Source organism: Mus caroli, unplaced genomic scaffold (assembly GCF_978045245.1).
Source record: "Mus caroli unplaced genomic scaffold, Mus_caroli_1 scaffold_4, whole genome shotgun sequence".
NCBI lineage: Eukaryota > Metazoa > Chordata > Mammalia > Rodentia > Muridae > Mus > Mus caroli.
In genome coordinates, this window is record NW_028227259.1 from 56,223,528 (window position 1) to 56,239,885 (window position 16,358).

Sequence of the window (16,358 nt, forward strand, 5' to 3'; positions counted from 1 at the left end):
GCAGCCATTGGAATTAGTGTTGATGCTCTGTGAACATTTATTGCATATATTTGAGTGGGAGGCAGGTGCAGCGTTTTTCTGGCTCAATTACTTTGGCCCGTGTTTACCGCCCACTATGCACCCAGTTATATTTTTCTAGCAGTGCTGACCAGAGGATGTGTCCAGGTTGTTACAGTGCCCTCTTGAACTGATTTCTCCTGTCACAAATTCTCAACATGGAATGTGTCCTTTCAGAGGCCTAGTGAAGTTTGGAGAAATAATTGGAAGTCTGAGGACAGTTGGCACTGAGACAGACAGATGCTCTGGCTACTCTTAGGATTTACTGTCCTGAGAGAGCAGCCAGTTCATGAGTTGTAAGTGTGCTGGTGGCTGATGGTGGTGTCCTTGGGAAGAGCATCAGCAAAGGGGGCGTTGTATTTACTTAGAGGTGTGGGTATTAATTTCCCCCCCTGTTGATGTATTTCATTTGGCTTTGACTAGTCTCTAACGTACTATGTAGTTGAGGATGGGCTTAAAGGCCTGACCCTTCTGCTAAGTGTAATATTACAGGCTTATGCTGGCATGCCTGACTTCCAGGTGTTAATTAAGATTTATCTTCCAGTAACTAGGAAGTTAGACTTGGTTAGGATAAGACTGGGGTCTTTCAATGTTCTATACTGTTCAGGCTCAGAGCTCAGCTAGGGTTCAGTCACCCCCAGAAACTACAAGAATGCTGCTACCATGACAGATTCTGAGTGACAGCCAGCCAGCCATGACATCGACTGAGTAGCAGTGTTGGAGAGTGGTTCTCACAGCTCTGGAAGTGAACAATCCAAGCGCAAGGAGCCAGTACAGTAGATTCTGGTGAGGTGTCTTTCTGGCTTGCAGATACCCAATTTGACAGTGTTCTCATACCAGAGAACAGTCGTAGGCACCATCCATAGGGTCTCATTTGACTATAATTTCTTCTGAAGGCTCTTGCCTCCAGATACACATTTAGTTGTTTAAATAAATTATCTGTCTGCTCATGCCATTTGTTTCCTGTATTTTAAATACTGGTTGATGTTTCTCATAGTACTTTAAGATGATGTGTGAACTTGGGCCAAAGGGAAGAAAAGCAGGAATGAGGGGAAGGGTAGGGACTCAGCTCAGTAATAGAATGCTTCACTAGTCAGTGTGCTTGATGCCTGGCACACACTAGCGGGGCGGGGGGTGGGGGGGAGTTGCCTGGGAACTGTGAAGAAATTTGCTCAAGGTCATATTTAAGTTAGCTGGGGTGTCAGATTTGCATCAAGATCTTCCAGAGACACCCTCCTAAATAACACACTAGGTTTTTCCCATCATAACTGTCAGAGCAAGGGACCTAGGGCTTGACCCCAGATGGAGTTGTGTCTTCTTTATGGAGATCTCCTGTCCTGTTTCAACCTTCACATCTCACAGGTGAGCAAACTGGCCTCAACAAGCTAAAGTGTGCTTCGTCATCATTGCAGGTTCAAAACTGCGTTGTAACCAAAAAAGCGCTGGTCAGTTGTGGTGCCCTGGACTGTTAATATTTAGTCCCCTGTCCATGTCATATCCATAAATGCATGTTGCACACATTAGAGAGACTGGTCTTGGGCATCTCAGCACAGTCTCTGTCCTCTGAAGAGAGCAGGCATTCGTCAGCTACTAACTTGGGGTAGGTATGTTATGTGTCTGCACCTCATGTTAGCTTTAGGAAAACCAGGACTCAGTGAGCTAGAGTATGAAATAATATCACCTTTGTGCTCAAGAAAAACACAGCCATTCTGCCATTGTTTATTTTCTGCCATTCATCCAACAGATGAGTCTTAGCTTAGTGTTCCTCTAACTGTGGTGGAGGTTGAGGGCTGTGTGGTTCCTAGGAGAGAGAATGCACTGAATGATCATGGCCTGTCCCTCTTGCATGCTTTACCCTCAGCCTAGAACCTGCTCTGGCTGTTGGGTTCAAGGCTGTCTGGCTTCTATCTTCCAGGGTAGTGTGGCTTTATAGCTCAGGGCAGATGTCTGCTTCTCCCCACCCCCAGCTGTGAGAAAAGAAAGATATATTGGTTTTGCATATGCTACTACGGATTTTTAAAAATTTCCTCTCAGGATTCACTGAGCAGGCAGGTAGAGAGAGGGGGTGAATGTGCCTCCAGGAGCTGACTGGTTGCTTTCAGAGGCTCGAGTCTGCAGTAGGTGGAGGGAGAACACTGAAGTTGCTAAGAGACTGGGTATGCTTCGTGTTCAAGTTCTTGAAAACCAGTAGACCAGGTAGCATATACTGAAACAATGCCCATGCCTTCCATGGCTCTGACGTGCACTCTCCCCAGTATAGCTGGTAGATTGCCACCATTGAGTGACTAGCCAGGAACAAATTGGCCTTGTTTTTAACAGATGAGCTGGACTCAGAAACATGTCACAATAAGAATGAACAGTGGGCCCTGGAAAAATGGCTCGGTGGTTAAGAGCTCTGACTGCTCTTCCAGAGGTCCTGAGTTCAATTCCCAGCAACCACATGGTGGCTCACCGCCATCTGTAATGGGATCCAGTGCCCTCTTCTGGTGTGTCTGAAGACAGCTACAGTGTGCTCATATGAATAAAGTAAATAAATGTTTAAAAAAAGAATAAGCGACAATGGAGAGCCACCATGCCATTTATAAACCCCTGTCCGAGGCTCTGCTGCCAGTCCGTAGGAGACTTTTACAGTGTGAGCTTACATTCTCCCATCTACACAGCATAAATGGCTGTTTATAGAACTGGCTTATTTCTAAGTAGTACCACCACCAGGTACTTCAGATCTAGCCAGCAGTACAGTAGATCCTTAATTGACATGGTTGTCTGTCTCCTGCAGAAACAGGCAAGGTGTTTGTACTGGAAAAAGGCAGCACATAACTTAAGTGCTGCAGTCGCTTATAAAGAAGAAATGATAATATTGCACTATCAAGGTCTTCCAGGGGGGCTGGAGAGAAGGCTCAGGGCTTAAGAGCACTGACTGTTCTTCCAGAGGTCCTGGATTCAGTTCAATTCCTAGCAACTACATGGTACCTCATAATCATCTATAATGAGATCTGGTGGAGTCTTCTGACTTGCAGGCATACATATAGGCAGAACACTGTATATACATAGTAAATAAATCTCTAGGAAAAAGATTTAAAAAAACAAAGGTCTTCTAGCACCTTGGGGTAGATGTGGCTGGGAATTCCTGTTGTCTGCTGGTTTGCGGATAAGGAGAAGATGGGAGAAACCAGTTTCTGAGTGAGGGAAGTGAGCTCAGAGCAGGTTGGACAACAGCAGGAAGGAAGACTTGAAGTTTAACAACTCGTAGGCAGTTGGATTTGAGCTCCGATGCCTGCTGGCATGTACAGTGGGATGTGGTCACCTCTGGGCAGCGTTTGAAGCCGTAATTCTGATGGGACTGGAGAAAGAGGTTCTAGTTTGAGCCCTGCATTGTCTGTCCAGAAAAGACTTCTCCAGTGTTGTGTAAAGGAACCTCCAGGAGGAAACAATTCAGTGCAGGCTCTCAGCAAGAAAAGACCTAGCGGTCCTAGACAGTTACAGGAGTGATTGACAGAAGGAAATGGAAAGTGCTTCACTGTCTAATAGTTTTAAATAACACTTTCAAATCACTGCAAATGTGCTAACATCCATTTTGGAATGAAGTTTCTCTTTATACCAAGGAAGGCCTCATATCTAATCACAGCTAGTCCAACTCTGGAGCTGTGAAGGGTGCATGTCTAAAATTGTGCATTCTCACACATAACCAAGAGTCGGGACACCCACAGCTGTTCAGCCTCCTAAATGAAAGTATCCGCAAGTTAGAGGTGCTTTGTAAATCTTTGTCTTGAAAGCAAAACACCATCTCTGTTGTAGTTGCCTTCCTTTTTCAAGAGAGAAGTCTTTACTAATACACAGTCTAATGTGGGGGTAGGGGGGCAGCAATGAGCAGTATACATGATTTGTTCACAGGCTGAACTCCTGTCCTAGTCAGGGTTACTGTTGCTGTGAGAAAACACCATCACCCAAGCAACTTGAAGAGGAAAAGAAAGGTTTATCTGACTTAGTAAGTTCATCATTGAAGGAAGTCAAGACAGGAACTCAAGCAGGGCAGGAATCAGGAGGCAGGAGCTGATGCAGAGGCCATGGAGGGGTGCTGCTTAACTGAGTTCCTCTGGCTTACTTGGCCTGCTTTCTTAAAGGATCAGGACTGCCAGCCCAGGGATGGCACAACTCACAGTGGATTGGTCCCTCTGCTGTCAATCACCGCTTAAAATGCCCTACAGGCTTCCCCTTGGAAGTGTTTTCTTAGTTGAAGTTTCTTCCTCCAAAATGACTTACACTTATTTATGTCAAGTTGACATAGAACTAGCCAGAACAGCTGTCTGATGCAGGGTGAAGTTGGAGTTGGGACTGGACAGGATGCCCCCCCCCCCACACCCCCCCCCCCCCCCCGGCAGCCTGGCCCCTCTTCTCACAGTAACTGGCTATGTAGATGGCAGCAGATGACAAGGACCTTCTTAACGTATGTTGTAGATGCCTGGTGAGCCAAAAAGCAGAATTCCAGAGGTGGTAAAAGGGTTGAGGGAAGGAGACTGAGTTGGAAAATACAGAAACCTGCACACACAGGGCACACTCCTGCACTATGGCATGCTTTGGAGCCTTGCTCTGAGCATGAACAGAGCCAGGGGGTCTTTTGGAATGGGATGTTGGTATTTTCCATTATGCAGTTCTCCATTATGCCTTCTCACCGTGGACCAGCAGTAAGAATGATGCTGCCTGCTGACGCTCAGGGTACCTGAACTGCCACTTTTGTATTGTTTCCATTTTAACATTTATAATAAAGGTATTTTTAAAGATTGAAAGCATATTAAAGTATGTGTACTTTATGGTTTTGAAGTAGCTGGGGGTGGGGAGGGTGGAGGAAGTTGCAAACCCCTCATAGTATAGCTAATACTGTGACGTATTACAGACACAGTTTAATGTTCCATGATTTGTCTGGGGATTCCCTGTGATGCACATCCCCACCACTCCCAACACTCGGGAGCCATTTGCTTTTGGCTCCTGGGATACTGAATTTCCTGGCTCCATTCACCGCCTTTCCACCTTTGATTCCCGAACTGTCTTTTTTTCTCCTGCTCCCCAGCAACATTGCCTCCAGGTTGTCTCCTCTCTGCTTGACCTACGGAAACACCATTCGTATGGGAGAGTCTCTGAAGTTCATGGGTTCTGCCCAGGTGCCATTGCTCTGAGGTGCAGTGTCGCCCAACAAAACTCCAATGCCTGTGGGTCAATAAAGGGCCTGGAGATGAAGCGCTCCAGAGATGGTTTCAGGGTACAGCATCTGCTTTATTGTGAACAACTACGTGGTGGAAGCCTATCAGCTGTGAGTAGTTATCTGTGATTAGCACACTACCTCGGACAGTGAATGCTCACACCACCAGGAGCTCTGTGCAGAAGAAACATGTCAAAGGAGACATGGAGAATGAAGACACATCAGCAGGCCAGCCAACAGCAGTTCTCAGTTCAGAACGCCATGTTATGACTTCTGGGAATACTCAAGAGCCTGGTGTGCCGTGCTTCTCACTTAAAAGAGCAGTGTTCCAGGTAGGCTGGCTGCCAGGTCATGCCTGCATCTTCTACACCCAGGCTTTGGGCTTGAACCACACAGATGTAGATGTAACTGCTAACCCAGTTTCTCTTCATTAACGCTTCATTTTTTTCCCTAGCTACTATCTTTCTACCCAAGCTACTCAAGCAGTTGGGTAAACGATAACCTCTGAACTTTGAATTTCTGGGGAAAAGGCTTCATCTTAGTTTTCTATTACTGTTAAGGAAATGACCTGAGATAATGAACTTAGAAAAAGAGAAGTTGGTTTGGGCACAGTTTAGAAGGCTTCTGTGCATGTCACTGGTTCCTTTTGCTGTAATGATACAGGACATCATGGCAGAGCAGCTCACCAAATGGTGGCAAAGAAGCAACGGGACCAAGAGACTAGCCCCCACAATCCCCTTCAAGGGCACACCCCTATGATCCAAACACCCCCATCTAAGCTTCATCTCTTAAAAGTTCATCCACCCTCTTAAGTTGAGGGACCAGCTTTTTTGCATAAGTGCCTTAAGGGTGACTACAGGAACTCTGAAGACAAACAGGCTCCTCTTTCTCCAGTCCCACCTCAGCCCATCAGGGAAGCCAGCAGACTCCTCTTTCTCCAGTCCCACCTCAGCCCATCAGGGAAGCCAGCAGACTCCTCTTTCTCCAGTCCCACCTCAGCCCATCAGGGAAGCCAGCAGACTCCTCTTTCTCCAGTCCCACCTCAGCCCATCAGGGAAGCCAGCAGACTCCTCTTTCTCCAGTCCCACCTCAGCCCATCAGGGAAGCCAGCAGACTCCTTCAGAATATGAATGAAAACCAACCACATATGAATGGTAGGAAGTAAAACCACCAGAGACCAAAGGGCTATGAGCCCTCACACAGTAATCACCCTTCTTTCTAGCTGTTACTCCCAGCATCCTCCCTGGCTCTCAGTCTCTCCACAGCAGCCAGGGGAGGGGACCTCTGCTGCTTGATGGCTTCTAAGTCTCCCCTTGCTGACAGTGTCAGTTACTTTGCTAGTCACTGTGATAGAATGCCTGAAGTAAACGACTTAGAAGAACCACATTTATTTGAGTTCATTGTTAGAGGTATTGCTGTCCCTCAGCCTTGGCCTTGTTGATTTTATGTCCATGTTGAAGCAGCATGGTGGGAGTAAGTTTGGTGGAACAGGCAAACTGGAAGCAGAAGGGAATGCCTGCTCTCTTACTCAGGGCTCCCAGCTTGTGGACTGGTGATACCCATATTTAGGGACTCCTACCCCTACCCCAAACAGCCTCAGACTTTCTTTACCAGTCCACAGTTTTCTCCAAGCTGACATCAACCTTTGCCATCCCATCTAGTTCTTCCACAGGCTTCTCACCCTAGCTAAGTCCCCCAGCTTCTCAGTTCTCACTTCCCACCTGCTCCCCATGTTGACTAAACTCTGGGTATGCTGACTGGTATCTTCCCTTGAATTCGCCAAACACACTTTCACTTGGTTCCTCTGCTTTCACTTGGTTCCTCTGCCGTCTGTCTGTTGTGTCCTATGTCTGGGACACTTCCTGTGACAGTCCCAAGTCTGTGACAAAGTTCTCTTTTCACACCTTCCAGTCCCTGTCTGCACCCTTGACCTGATTTCTCATGGCGTCTGCTGCACCTGACCTTATTTGTGTTCACTTGGACTGTATTTTCTCCTCCAACCAGCGTGAGAGCTTCTTGGGACTGACTGGAGACATCATTTTGTTCCTTGTGTCTCCAGTCTCCAGCACAGAATATAGTCCATGGCATGTACCATGAAGCTCACACCAACTTCTTGAGCACACATGTCCAGGATTGTAGGGTCCATCAGATGTAATGACGAAATGTATTCTTTCTCAATAAAGAAATAATTCAGAAATACGTATTTGTGTCACCAATCTCACAAGCTCCAGAAGACATAACAGACACACAGGGACATAATATGGGAGTGAAGGGTTTCTTGTCAATTTGGTGGTTGCGGCAGTAAGAATGTCTGAGTTAAGTGAGAACTATGCAGGAGTCCCCATACTTGGAGGAATAGCTGGCTTAATTCTATTGGCGTAATTCTTTCCTAAGTAATTTCTAGGAAAGCAAGTAGGATTTGTGGATGTTTACAGAGAAGCCAGACACTATTGGACAGGGCTTTCTACATCTGCAGAACTAATGAATATATGTAATAAAAGAATGTATTAGGTTGACTTACCCAGGGGCAGAGCCCAACAATGGGCTGGAGAGTCAGAGAATCCAGCGGCTCCTCCACTCAGGAGGCTAAATGCCCTGCACACACACGTGCACAGATCCACACACAGACATATACATCAATAATACATTATTGTTTAAGATTCTTTTTCGTTTGTTGTTACACAGTAATATACATCATATGTGCTTCTGTGCATCCCGCTCCCAACACACATGACCAGGTAGTTACTGGGGGTGTGAGAATACCTCCCAGTGATGGAACCTCATTGCTCTTCTCTCTGGGATTCCCACCAGTCGGACCCCTCCCCCACCCTCCATCCCAGGTCCGCTCTTTAATTTTCTCCTCTTCATCATAGTCATCCTTTCCCTTTTTGTTCCATGTTCGACGATTTTCCTTTAACCGTTTTTGGACACCACCCCCTTCCGTTTTTCACCTGTCTCTTCTATTTATATGGGCTTGATTTATTGAAGCCCGCCTGGATTTACTAACTGGCGGGGATGGGGAGCTGGGGACCCTGCTTCCGGTGTCCACTGGAACAAACAGGAGCCTTGCGTTTGCTCACTCAGGGAGGCACTCCGTGGGAGGAAGGTCATCCTAGGATTGTGGCCCGGAGTGGTCAGAAACTGAGTGTTTGCTCAGCTCCAGACAGGCCAGTGGGAGGTGTCAGGGAGAAGAGAGTGGAGCGGTGCCTGGATAAGGGTTGGCTCAGGTACAGCCTGTATCCCTTCATCTAACCTTTGTTGATAGCCTCACTTCTCCGTGCCTCTTTAAACCTTTAGTTTCACAAGTGACTGGGAAAAAGTATATTTTAAATAAGTCAAAGATTTGGGGGAGACAGAAAACTTTGAGTGGACCCAGTCCTGAGGTAAAGGACTTGGCCCTGCATGCATTTCTTCTAGGTTCCGCCCAGCAGTTACCTACCATCAGCCAGGTGTGAGCCTGGCTTGCAAAAGGACTGTTCGCCTTCCCTGTCTTCTCTCTTCTCTTCTTCCCCCTCCACCTTCCTCTTCTTCCTCTCCTCTCTCTCCTCTTCCTCCTCCACTCCGTCTCTCTGTCCTCCCTCCATGTTCCTGCCTGGCTCCCCCCCCTCCCTTTCTCTCTCTCTTTCTCTTTCTGTGCTCTGTCCCCTTGCTTTCTCTGCCTCCACTCAATTCTCACCCCCCTTCTCGTGCCCCAAATAAACTTCATTTTATACTAGACCAGTCGTATGGCTGGTACCTGAGGGTGGGATCCTCAGCATGGGCACCCTCCCCCATATGGCTAAGATGCCACCTCATTACAAAACACCAGAAAGTATCGAGAAATGAATGGCTCTCTCTCTCTCTCTCTCATATTTAAAACCTTACATTCCATTAATTTCTTTCCACCTTAATGAAATAACGAAATCTTTTTTTCGTTACCCCCCCCCCCCCAGTCAGGGTTTCTCTGTGTAGCCCTGGCTATCCTGGAACTCACTTTGTAGACCAGGTTGGCCTCGAACTCAGAAACCTGCCTGCCTCTGCCTCCCAAGTGCTGGGATTAAAGGCGTGTGCCACCACTTGCCCATCAAAATCTTTTTCCTCAGTGATCCTGCTTGAGAAGTAAGGGTCCACGATTGACTGAAGAATGATACCCAGTTTTAAATAGTATGTAAATGCAAAGAGTGTTTTTAATCTGCAGAAGTCCAGTATGCTGGGGTCTCCCATTACCAAGATAGAGAGGCATCCTCACCCCCCCAAGTGAGCTTGCAGGCCCAGTTTATAGCACATTAGGGGAATTCTGTGAAGGCTTTGTCTTATTTTATCTCTAGGCATTCCGAAACCATTACCAGGGGCGCGGTGACTGCGAGCTGTTTCCGAGGAATCCCTGGGTTGGTGGGCTTTGTCTTGCTTCAACTCTAAGGACATTCCATTCCCCGGGTGTGGAGGCTGGAAGCTGCTGGACCTTTGTCCTTGCTGGAGGTCAAGTGATGGGGCAGTTTCTGATTAGCAGTCTGGAGCCAGGATTTTTAGGGCTGGAATCAGCCTAGCTTTCTCAGAGGTTTGATTGACAAGAAACAGGGCTCACCTGGAGCAGCAGAGCACTGTCCCGAGGATTAGGCTTGGTCGGAGCTCCAGATGCTGTCCCCCTCAAGCCCCTGGGCAGCACCTGGAACCAGGAGCTTCTAATTTGAATAAGGAAAAGAGATGCCTTAGTAACTTCTGGCTGGCCAGCTAGTCCCAGGAATCCCTCTTGTCTCTGCCTCCCCAGTACTAAGATTGTAGTCATGTGCCCAAGACTACATATTTGTTTGTTCATTCATTCATGTATTCATTCGTTCATTTTTCTTTTTGTGTGAGTGGTGGGATTGAGTCAGGTCCTCGTGGTTGTGTGGTTAACACTTTATTAACTAATCCACCTCCCCCGACCCTACCATGTTTTCATCCTATCATCGGAGAGAACCACTGCTTCGTGAGACTGGAGGCTCCCCAAGACCTCTGACAATTCCTAATTTCTGCTTGCAACCCAACCTTACCTTGCCAGGGCAAGTTGCCCTCTAGGTTTATGCTCATTCCAAAGTTCTGCTGTGTTGGGATGGAAACCTGGATCCCAAGGAGAGTCATCAAATCCCTGTACAGGGCTGGAATCTTGAGCACAGCTTCTGAAGTGACACCAGTTTGCAGGGTGATGGAGTCCAGGCGGGGTCTTCTTGCTCTGTGTGGACTCGCATGTGACTCTCTGCTGCCTCCCTGTGGTCAGTAGTGGGGAAGGTCGTCCATGTGCTGTGCTAACCCAGTTTCAGAACTGGAGTGTCACAAACCATCACAGACTCTACTTTTGAGTGTGAAATGGACAGGTTAGGCACAGAGAACAGATGTTTGGACCCACCTGCCTTATAGCGATAATTATCTGGATATATCTTTATATATCTATATATTGATATCTATATACATATATATGTCTTACCTGAAGACTCACCTGAGGGTTTCTGGGCTTCACTCCCACAGTATCTGAATCAGGAAGACTGTGTTGGGCTTAATAAGTGACATTTTATAGATGTTCCAGGTGGTGGTGATGCTGACCCAAGATCCCCACACACACACACTCACACCCACACCTCCACCCTGTGTCTCCGGGGACTGACCTGTGTCACCATCTCTAAAGTCTCTCAGTTGTGATTTGACACTCTCCCTCTCACAAGAAAATACCTACAACGAGTGTAAGGGGCTTGCCATTGAAATGGTTCTTTTCCTTTCAAAGGTTCGCACTAGTCAGTGTGAAAAGTGTGCCACTGCATCTTCACACATGCGTGTCATTGGACTCTGTTCTCATTTATCTCCTTCCATTGCCTGCACCTGTCTCCCCCCGCCCCCCCCAACCTAGTGCCTTTCCAGTTAGCCTCCCCGTCTACTTTAGCACCTCTCTAGGCTCTCTCCTCCTGTCTCATGATACATCCTGCCCTGACTAGTTCTTTGTCAGCTTGACAGAGGCTAGAGTTATGTGGGAAGAGACCCTCAGTTGAGAAAAGTCCTCTATCCGATTGTTCATGGACAAGGTTGTGAGGGTTTTCTTTTTTCTGATTGATTGATTGATTGATTGATTGATTGATTGATTTAGACAGGGTTTCTCTGTGTAGCTCTGGCTGTCCCGGAACTCACTCTTTAGACCAGGCTGGCCTCAAACTCAAGAGTTCTGCCTGCCTCTGCCTCCTGAGTTCTGGGATTAAGGGTGTGCACCACCACCATCCAGCATTCTTGCAGTTCTTTGTATATCTGGACACTTGTCCCCTGGCGGGTTGCTTCCCTTCCTGTGAGCCGTCTCTTCCCTCTGATGATGGCGTCCTTTGCGGTGCAGATGCTTAAAGTCAACTGGAACGAGCCTGGCTCTCGTCTTGAAAAAGCATGAGCATAGGAAGACCTGTGTTTCAGACCCAATCCTTCACCAGTGTTGCTTCTTGACTCGAGAAAGTTCAAGAAGTAGGGAATTTAAAGGCTGGGCTCAGGGGAAGTAGGATAGGCGTGCCCTCTCTGTTGTGGAAAGACGCAGCTCTTGCGCTGAGTCATGTAATTAACACCTGACTCCTAGATTAGAGTTTATCCTTCCCCGGATTTCTGACTCCATTGACAGCTAAGGTAACTGTAGCTTGAGAGCTAGAAAAACAGACCTCGCTCCTTACCCTGAGATAATCCACCACTGTGTTTGCTCATTAGTAAATTTGTTTACTAGCTAAGACTGCCAGATTTCTTATCAAAGACGGATAGGTTTTCCTTGCTCACAGGCTTCACGATAAACGATGCACAAGTTCAGATATAAGCTTTCACAGATGTAACCTGTTACTTCCTTACCTAAACTCAGTGACTAAATGCTTCATATTTCCTCTCCTTGCTATGCCACTGGCCTAACCTAGTGCTTATAAGTTAGCCTAACTCTAAGAAAATATTCCACTCTATGATCCAACTGTGCGATCACAAGCTCAAATATAAGTTTCCTTTGATTGCCTTTTAACTATAGACTTGAGGTATTTCTCACGATAAACTATATCATCAACTATATTCATAAGGTCAAGGTTTCAAATTTCCTTTGTCTCTCAAATGTAAACTTAAAATTGTTTCTCATTTTGCTAAATTTATATATATCCAGTTTCTTAGACAGAAGAAAAAAAGCCTTCTTGCTTCTTCTGCTCCATGAAAGGTTTTTGTCTTCCCTAAGCTCATCTGAAAGACTGTTCATGCTGTTCACAAATTTATCTCTTTTGTAAACGTATAAGCTCCAGGAAACCCACTCAGATCCACCTCTCATGGACCAAATAGACTCCTCCCAGATAAGTACACCTGCCTATTCCAGAGGGTGAGATTCCTGTCCTAGGCCCTTGAATTTGGACTCACCTAGTCCCCCAACACCCCCAGACCTAAGGGTTTCAAATGTACACCTAAAAAATTTTCTCCCAAACGTACTTAACTTTATTCTCTACCTATAATGTGTGTGTGTGTGTGTTTCAGCATCTTGTCAAGCCCAGACTTTTGCTACATCCAGGATAGCTCCAGAGAAGCAACCCACAGATGCTCCAATCTTTTGCACAGACACAGACGCTTCAACAGGACCTGCTCCTTCCTGTCTGCCCACAGACCACAGATGGTTCTATAGGCCCTGGACAGCAAGAAAAAGGTCCTGAGACTCTCCTGAGACTGGACCGACATCCCCATACCCATTTTCCTAGGTTTCCCAGAGCCATGTCAGCCCAGAGTCATCAGGAAGTAACTAATGATTATGATGACCCTATTCCTGTCCCACCATCACCTCTTTCTAATTTTGCCATTTTTAATTAAACCAAAAGGGGGAATGTTGGCGTTTAGACTAGGCTCTGCCCCACAGTTATCTGACAAAAGTCAGGTGTGCCTGACTCACAATAAAAGGGGCTGCTTGGCCCCTCTTTGCTCTCTTGTCTTCTTGCTCTTGACCCCGTCCTCTTGCTCCTAACCCCCCTCCCCATTTCCCTCCCCTCCTCTCTCCAAGTGCTTATGGCCTGCCTCTAGTCCTATTCTCTCTCTCTCCCTTTCTCTGCCTCTACTCCCTCAACTCCCCTCCCCATACTGTGAATAAACTCTATTCTATACTATACTGTCTATAAATAAACTCTATTCTATACTATACTGTGTGGCTGTTCCCTCAGGAGCAAGGGATGCCTCAGCATGGACCTGCAGAGACACCCCCTTCCCCCACACCTGACTATACCTCCACCAAACATATCCCTTCTCTCCCTTATATTTTGATAAAACACAACACTGAGATTTTGCATTTCTGTATAACAATGCAAATCTCCCCCCACAGATGCTCCTCAGTGGAAGTCTTTTGTGGAGGAAATGAGGCCTGGGGTCTGGGGGTGGGGTAAGATATGAAGCAGAACCTTCAATCCCATGCAGCCCAGAGTTACTGCAATTGACCAAGGACACACAATGTCCAAAGTCCTGGAGTCATTAAGGAGAAGAGGAGACGGGAAACTGTCTACAGCCCCTGTCTTTTGACAAGAGCCTTCCACCTAGAGGGAAGGAGACCCCCTTCCCAGTGTTACAGGTGAGGTGACCTGCAGCCACTTAAACAACACTCTCATTGGCTTCATCACCTGGAGCGCCAAGGCGTGCTCGCCCACTTGAGATAAGCCCATCGTGAGGGCACACAGGTGTGCAGGATCTCACAGATGCAACAGTAAAGCATTCAGGCCCTGCATGCGGTGGTTCCCACACAGGGCAAAGCCTTGAGAGGCAAACAGTGACAGAGATAAATTTTCAAAAGAGTTCAGCAAACAAATATTGACCTTAGTCAGACTCCTTTGAACTAACAGGAGGACGTGTGCAGCCAAACACACACGTTCCACAACGTGCCGGGCATCCGTAGAGATTAGACATATTGATTGCTCATTTATTTACTTAAAAAAAAGAAGATAATCAGGTCACAGGTTGATCATAAATTTCATCTCAGTGAGCAGAGCCTTAAGTCTGAGGGGGGATGAGGAGTTGAAGTTTGTAACATGGGTACCGGAGACTGTAAGGAGAGGAGAAACATCTTAATTGTATCCTGTAGTTCCTGGACCAGATAGTCTAGCATCCAGGAAAATGCTGTCTTACAGTCCTAGAGCCTCTGTGCGTGCCACATCTTAAGGGCCAGCATCCTCCCCTGTGAGGTGCTTTCTTGAGCTGCCACAAATAGTCCAACCCTGTTGCTTCGAGGTACCAATGCAGGCTGTACCGGGAGGCAGGAGTAAAAGCATTTCGGGACCTGCTGTACCTGCATGGCCATTCTGTTGAGCTGTCTCCTGAGCTTTGCTTGTCTCTGCCTCTGGCATTCTTTCCATGGTCCCTAGCATCCAAGCCTCTGTCACTCTTGCATGGGTTTCTCTTGTCTTCTCTTTGCCTAGTATCCCCTCATACATCCTGGTTTTCCATGTAAACCAATGGGATGTCCTAAATTTAAAGTGGTATCACAGCTTTCTCTTAATCCTGTTGCCCATGGCTGGGCAAAGAGGCTCAGATGACAAGGATGCTTGTCTCAGGGACTGCCCCTTGAATTCAATCCCTGCAATCAGCATGGTGGGCAGAGAGAAACAACTCCCAAAAGTTGTCCTCTGACCTCCACATGCATATGGTGACACATAACACACCCCAGCCCTCCCCCTCTACCATAATTTTTTTTTTTTAATTATAAACCTATTCTGTGGAACCTAAAATTTCTAGCCCCATAAAAGCTACTATAATTAGTAAATGTAAGTTGATAGTCTACTTAAATGATCAAATCCTTTAATGTGTTCAGGAATATATTTTAAAAGCCGGGCGTGGTGGTGCACACCTTTAATCCCAGCACTTGGGAGGCAGAGGCAGGCGGATTTCTGAGTTCGAGGCCAGCCTGGTCTACAGAGTGAGTTCCAGGACAGCTAGGACTACGCAGAGAAACCCTGTCTCGAAAAACCAAGCCAAAAAAAAAAAAAAAAAAAAAAAGAGAGAGAGAGAGAGAGAAAGAAATATATTTTAAGTCGTGCAAAGAACTGATGCGGTGAATTACAAGATTAAGCCAACACATTCCCCGTGGCTGAGTCAACTGTCAGAGCTCTAGTGGAATAGGCAAACATTTTGAGTGTAGCCAGGGAAGTCTGGCATATTCAGTCCTGCCCTCCCATTATCTCCTCTTTCCTCCCTCCTTTCTGTCTCTGCATCCCCTGCCTGCTCCTCCCTCTCCCCCATCAGCTCTTGCTTCTATCTGTTGTGTTGAAAGCCTTGTCCTTTGCTTCTGTCAGGAATACCTTTTCCCCCAACCCTGTCATCTTTAATCCAGCATGATCTATTGAGCTAGACCCAAATGTCACATCCTCTGCAGACCCCTTGGCTGCATCCCTCAAGCCCAGTGTCACTCCGTGTCTCCTGTTCTTTCCCTACTCGCCTTCCCCTCGGTGGATTCTTCATTTCTGATTCGTGAGAGTCTCATCTGCATATGAGAAAGGGCAGGCATCTTGGAGGAAAGGGGTGGTCCTGGGAGACCGTAGACCTTCTCTTTTCAGAGCTTTAGGGCTTGCAAGTCGGATTAAGTTATATTTGGTAATTACTCAAATAGGTGTTAGTGGAGAGGCGGGCAGGGAATGAGTGTGCATCTTGCCTGCTTGCCTGCGGCCGGCAGCACAGCAGCTCCAAGACGCAGAAAATAAGCAGAAAAGCATCACCCAGCTGAGCTGCTTTCCCCAAGCTTGCCTAGTACCCACCTGATGCCTGGAGATACCTCGGCCAAGGAGAACTCAATCCAGGGAGCCACAGAACTTGCCTGGATTATAGGGACCCTTGGTCCTTACACACTCTTAAGACATCCAGCGAGGGAAGCTGGCAAAACACGCAAAGTGCCACAAAATACGGTCACCGAAGGCTCCTTTTGCCAAACAAGCTAAGGCAGGAGATATGACAGAGACTACAGAGACTAGAAATGTCTAGAACTTCTGTCCAAGGTAAAAGATTAAGAAAAAAAAGCCTCTGCTCCAAGGTGGGCAGGAGTCCAATTTGTTGGTTGTTGACGCCCCTTCATTTTTCTGCTTATGACAGGATGTGGCTTTGTAAACAAGCTGGGGCGGAGCTCTCCATTCTCCTACCTCAGCAC